The following is a 7,060-nucleotide window of genomic DNA, read 5'->3' as shown; positions in this document are numbered from 1 at the left end:
TAGGCGTGCTCGAGTACGAAACTAACTACTCAATCGAGCTCGAGCTTGAGTAGTATGCTACTCGAACGCGACTCGACTCGATTGCACCCCTATCCGTGATAACTGATAATGGGTGATTGGAAAAACAATTCTGCTTTAATATGTGGTTTGGTGCAAGTACATGAAAAATTCAATTGTCCTTGGCCCATCACAGTTCACTGTTGGTCTCGTAAAACTCATCCCACCATTTGCTGCTGACAAAATTCACAAGGTCAAATAGTTGTCAGGATAAGGGATAGTACTTTACGATAATACCCTCGTTTACCCTACAAAAGTTCTCTCATTCATTAACTTCATTTACTCGCAAGAAAAGGAGGCAACCATGGCTTCGTCGCTATAGTACTGAGATGTAGTGAACGTGAAAATATAAGTCATAAGCAGGATCTTAAGTAAGGTTCAGCTAAAGGTTGTTTCCTTTTCCAACAGTGAAATATATCTCAGAAATCATAATCTTACTATACATATCCAAAAAAAAAAACATTCATAAAAAACATAAACGGCTCACTCTTTTCGGCACAGATCGACAGAAGTAAAACCAACGAAACTTATTCTCATCTCTTTGGGTACGTTAAACAATCTTTTCATGGAAGGCCTTTTTGAGAAAGATTAGAGTGAGACCGTGAGATCGGTGAGAAAATGGCTATTTGAGGTCCAATTATTTAATCTGGCTATGCATCTTCCTTTTTATGAACTTAAAACTTTTTTAATATTGAACAAGAGCATTTTAGGAACGGCATGAATTTGTAGATATTAACCTATCAATTATCACAAACATCAAATACTATATGATATGACTACTTACGATTAATCAATCAAACCAAACATATTATGCTTTTTCAAAATATATTATTTATCTTAATCTTTCATATTCCTTATATTTATAATTTTTATAATTATCTAATCCTCGAATCAAGCGGTACCAAATCTACAAATTTAATAAATTAGAGGACTAAAATAGTAAAATGTGAGTTTTTTGTGTTTAAATGAATACTGAAAAGATTCGCAGCGCATTAATACATTTGAAGCGAAAGACTCTTGAACTGCTGACTTCGCGGACACACAGTCTCTGTACAAATGGCTGCGGAACTTCCACATTTATCTGCAATCAAGGTAGATTCTGTACTTGATTCTGCCGATGAACGGTTATATTTTGTCTAATGGGTGAATTGCGGCGATTTTGTGGTGTGGTCAGGGCGCTAAGGTGCTTATGGTGGGAGCCGGCGGGATAGGGTGTGAGCTTCTCAAAAACCTGGCGCTCTCAGGGTTCGAAGATATTCATATCGTGAGTGTACTTTGTCTGCCTCTCCTTATTTCGTTGTTAGTATTTTAATTTAATTAATTGGTGATTTCGGCTCTTCTTATACCACTAGAGTTTTAGGAATGCCCATCTGGGGGAATTAATTGTTGGTTTGGCTTGTAACTTGCACTGGGTAGTGTTTGTTTCGTGGGTTTTACTTCAGCTACTGTGGCAACGATTTACGAGTGAGTGTACAAGTTGTTCGAGCTGCTTTGAGATTTTAGTTATGGGGTTGGACTTTGGAGTTCTGAATTTGAAATGGTTTTTGTTTTGAATTTGGTTTTAGTTTGTCTGTGCTGCCGTGGATTGTTTCAGTTGTTGCAACTTTATGGTGCTTTGATTTTATGCCACCAAATATGGTATTAAAACTGTGATGGTCATCTAGAATGATATACCTTACCTTGATGCAGATTGACATGGATACAATTGAAGTGAGCAACCTTAACAGACAATTCTTGTTTCGACAATCACATGTTGGGCAATCAAAAGCTAAAGTGAGTGTCAATGTAGTCTCTTTCAAGATGCCGGCTTTTTTACCCAGCCCTCTTTCCTCATATTGTTCGGCTAAATGTTAAACCAGGTTGCTCGTGATGCTGTCTTAAAATTTAGGCCTCAGATCAACATCACATCATACCATGCAAATGTAAAGGATCCTGATTTCAATGTTGATTTCTTCAGGCAATTCAATGTTGTTTTGAATGGGCTCGATAATTTAGATGCCCGGAGACATGTGAACCGCCTTTGCTTGGCCGCTTCTGTTCCATTGATTGAAAGTGGAACCACTGGTTTTCTTGGACAGGTGGTGACTCTTTTTCTTGTGTCGGTTGTCATATATTTTTATTTTTAATTCATGTTTCATGATATCTTCCTCTTTTTTTTTAAAATTTGTGTAAGCAGGTTACTGTTCATGTAAAGGGTAGAACGGAATGTTATGAATGCCAGGCGAAGCCAGCTCCTAAAACTTACCCTGTTTGTACCATCACAAGTACTCCATCAAAGGTATCAGCACCTTAATGTCAATATATCCTCTTTTCTTGTGAGTTGAGCTGGGTTGAATTTTGACATGCATATGGTTACTGGCTTTATGTTTTATGTTTGTTTGTGTGAGTACTTGGTATTCATAATTTAGTTACTTACCAAGTAGATGAAGATATAGGATTGGGTTATTGAGTAGATTTTTCATGGTTGAGCATGGATTGTGTAAATCTGTGTGAGCTGATTTGTGCTTCTTCTGTACTCATGTCATGTCATTGCCCTGTTTTTATTTCAAAATAAAAGACCTACACTTGTTACATGTACTCTGCATATTATTTGACACTGTGTCGAATTGAGAAGTGTTATAAATTTGATGATATTGTAATACCATATGATTGTAGTTATTTGAAAGAAGCCCTTGAATTGTCCTTATAGTCTTTCACATTTCATAAGTTACAAGTATTTTGCTATGATACTGACTGCTATTATTGCAGTTTGTTCATTGCATTGTTTGGGCAAAGGAACTGCTATTTGCTAAGTTATTTGGGGATAAAAATCGAGAAAATGATTTAAATGTTCGTTCAAGTGATGCCTCCGTTTCGTCAGAACAAATAGAAGATGTTTTTTAGCGCAAAGTGGATGAGAATATTGAAAAGTATGCAAGGAGAATATATGATCATGTTTTTGGCTATAACATTGAGGTAGCTCTGTCCAATGAAGAGACATGGAAAAATCGTAACAGGCCAAGGCCTATTTATAGCAAAGATGTAATACCAGATGAACTGATTGGTCAGAATGGAAATCTGGAGAAGAATTCTGTTCTCGAAGATACTTCATCAGTATCTGCAATGGCATCTCTAGGTCTGAAAAATCCACAGGATCTTTGGAGCTTAAAGGAAAACTCGAAAGTTTTTTTGGAGGCAGTAGGATTATGCTTTGCAAAGAGAGAAAAGGTTTGAGACAAGTGAAAATTTATGTGATTTTATCTGTTTATGCAATTTCTTCATTTTCGGCATGTTTAAAACTTTTAATCTCTTCAGGAGATTGGTAACATGATTTTCGATAAAGACGATCAATTAGCAGTAGAATTTGTTACTGCTGCTGCAAATATCAGAGCTTCTTCATTTGGCATCCCGTTGCATAGCCTCTTCGAGGCTAAAGGTATAGCTGGCAATATTGTGCATGCTGTTGCCACAACAAATGCCATCATTGCTGGGTTGATTGTGATTGAGGCTGTTAAGGTGCTGCAAAATGATACTAAAAGCTACAGGTGGGCTATATTTATTGTATCACCATGTGCTTCATGTATTGCCTAGTCAGTCATGTTTAAGGTTTTTCACATAGCGGATGCTGGTCGGCAATGCACTAAACTCTCACGCCAGGCAGCTCTGCTCTGCTCTCTCTCTCTCTCTCTCTCTCTCCGGATTTCAGGGAAATAATTCCCTAACAGTACTCACTGCCATTTTGACAACAGTAGGAATCTTCTGAGGAACTACGTGTCTGAGAGATTGACTTGAATTACCTTTCTTTTCTTTAGAAAGAGATCATGACACTAATACTCTATTGTAGTAATTTTGTTTTACGTTCTAACAGGATATTGTGTGTGTAGGATGACTTATTGTCTTGAACATCCTTCAAGAAAAATGCTTCTTATGCCAGTTGAGCCTTTTGAGCCAAACAAGTCATGCTATGTCTGTTCCAAGGTTTGTTGGGGCTTTCTTTCTCTCCTCAAATTTGTCAGTGTTGTGTGGAATTTTTTTCTATTTTGAGTCTTTGAATAAAGAGAGTAGATTCACGTTTGACAATTTCATTCTAATCCCACTATATATCTTTGCAATTAGACACCTTTGACTCTTGTGGTAAATACACATCGTTCAAAGTTGAGGGACATAGTTGACAAGATTGTGAAAGCAAAGCTTGGCATGAATTTGCCTTTGATCATGCATGGTTCATTGCTTCTGTATGAGGTTGGTGAAGATCTTGAGGAAGACGAGGTTGCTAATTATGCTGCTAACCTTGAAAAGGTAGATCGCCTCAACTTTCACACACACACAACCCCACACACATATATATGAAAGTTAGATTCAAAATATATATATATAAATATATCATTTTTTTTATTTTCGATTTGTTCCCTTTTTTTTTTTTGCTATGATGGTGTTACACTTAGCTTGTGCATCTTCTTTAGGTACTGGCTAAACTTCCTTCTCCGGTCACTGGCGGAACAACGCTCACAGTTGAGGATCTACAGCAAGAGCTTAAATGTAGCATAAATGTCGAGCATAGGTTCGTTTCATGATACAGCCACCTGTTCAGTATTTCACAACTTGTTTTTCCCTACAACCCAAATCAATTGTCTTTCCCCGACTTTCCGGATGCCTGACATTACATCATACTTGTTCTACACTTCTACTTTTAAGATGTCACTCTTTCAATAGACTATACTCCAGGGAAGATAACTGACTGTGGTTTAATCATACGCCGGGTCTGATTGTTTGGACTCATAAAGCAAACTGAATTTAGGTATTCATATAAGCTCAATACTAGTTCATTATTTGTTTTGACTGGCAACTGCCTTCATTTGAATTTCAAGGTTAACATCTGGGTACAAAATATTACATCCCGTAAATCAAAGGGTGTTCGGCCTGCATGGTTCCTAGTGTAATTGCAGTATCCAAAATCAATACCTTCTCTTGGCCATTCAGATTGGACATATAACGAGACAAATTTCTGCTTTTATTTCCTACTTTCTCCATTTTCCCTGGTGTTTCTTTTATTCTGATTTTTCTGAATCAGCGTGTGAATCCATGTCAGGTGCTCCACTTTGTTATACAAAGTTTATTTGGGTTTATATTTCACATTCTGTTTGGTATCTAGTTTTTTATTCCCATTTGCCCTGCTGCTTAAATGTGTCAATTTGAAGAAAAAAAAATTAAGTGTTGGACATACAATTTATTTCTTTTTCAGGGAGGAATTTGACGAGGAGAAAGAACCTGATGGGATGATTCTCTCTGGCTGGACAGAACCTCCATCAGAAGAAATTAACGACAAGACCGCGGTTGACAATGGTGCTAGTACATCTACTGTACCTGCAGCTACCTCTCTTGGAACTGAAGAAGATGAATTACATATCATCCCAACACATATTGGAAACAAAAGAAAGTTATCCGACATATCTGTTTCTTTTTCGGATCAATCATCTGTTACCATTGAAACAAAATTTAAAAGAAAAGTGGAAGAAATCGATGATAGTGACGATCTTATCCTGCTTGATGAAGGGGTATCCGACTCTAGCAAGAAGAAGAGGGAGAAGTAGGCACTTCTTTTCCTTTAGATTTGTTTTAACTAGCGCTTCTCACCCTAGCTTTGTAGAATACAGAGAATTGGTGATTCTTTTGGTGCTTTTATGGTGCCTCCAGTTTTAAAACACGAAGCTTCGATGGCTGAACTCTGGATCTGTTATCCTCCCCTCTTTTTTGTCATGTATCCTAACTCAGAAGGATAGGTAGGATCAACCATGTAACTTATGATTGTTAGGTTCTGTGAATGAAGGAACTGGGAATTTAGGTTAAAAAGTACGGTTCCGTTGGCACTGTCCATTTTATGGTCCAAGGCTTGCCTCCATCCTTTTTTTCAATTTCTCACTTTTCAGGCTCTCATTGTCTTGTAAGCTCTCTCTTTATGAATCTGGTCGTTATATTGTCTATTCCACCTACCTAGATCTTTATAACATGCAATCTGAAATGGACCCGAATGTGTATGGAGAGGAGAAGTTTGATTCAAAGGAAGAGATAAGAATGGAAAGAGATAGATCCGTGGATTCTAAATAAAAGAAATAAACAAAGTAACATTGTCAAGTGACAAATGAAAAATTCATGAAAAGTTACTACCTCGACACGCGAGGAATAGTGCACTTGCATGCTTTCATCATTGGTGTTCCGAGAGTTACTATTCAGACGTTGGACTATACAGGTGTGGTTAACAAAATTTTACTTTTAGGATAATACTTCAAGGATGTATTTGAGGGTGAACAATTACTGATTTATGTTGGTTCATTGATTTTTCCATAGATCCTATATTAATTGATAAATATTAATCATTGAATTTATTTTAGGGGTACTTATCCTAAGGATAACATGAAATTTTCCATGCACGTCTTTATCACCGAAACCGAATAATTTTAAATTAGATGAGATTTCAGGGTTTTTTAAATAATTATTAGAAATTTAAACAAAATTTAAACAATTATAACAAATATATATTATTTAAAAATATATCATAAAACGGGGTCTCAGACCCCACTTTATGGGTGGAGTTGGGGTTTGAGACCCCGACTCCTCAACTTGTGTCAGAAGAGAAAAATGACACAACTAATTATAACATTAAATGTTTGCAGTTTTGATATTTAATTAGTAATGAAGGACCGTCAAAAAAAAAATTAGTAAGGAAGGATGTGCAAAGCTGATGTCGCACAATTTCAATAAAAAAAATTTAATTATTTTGAAAAAAATAATTAAATACATAATAAGATTAATGTTCTAAAAAGTGCGAAAAAGTCAACTAGAACGTAAGTAAAAAACTTCAATTTGTGCAAAATCGTTAAAAAAAACGATCAATTTTTTGGTTGACTAATAAACGCAAAAAAAGGTGAAAAATATAATTTTTTAAAATAATATATAAATTAATCTTTTTTATTTTTTATATATTTTAAAAAAATTTATTTTGAATAATAAATATTTAATAATATAA

General features: G+C 35.8%; 1 pseudogene; it reads left to right on the top strand.

The window, feature by feature from the left end:
* Positions 1 to 1,065: 1,065 nt before the first annotated feature.
* LOC140863038 (SUMO-activating enzyme subunit 2-like) lies at positions 1,066 to 5,935 on the top strand (annotated as a pseudogene).
* Positions 5,936 to 7,060: the final 1,125 nt, after the last annotated feature.

This window comes from Henckelia pumila, chromosome 4 (assembly GCF_033568475.1).
Source record: "Henckelia pumila isolate YLH828 chromosome 4, ASM3356847v2, whole genome shotgun sequence".
NCBI classification, from domain to species: domain Eukaryota; kingdom Viridiplantae; phylum Streptophyta; class Magnoliopsida; order Lamiales; family Gesneriaceae; genus Henckelia; species Henckelia pumila.
The sequence above is the reverse complement of the archived record's forward strand: the minus strand, read 5'-3'. Positions and strand labels throughout refer to the sequence as shown.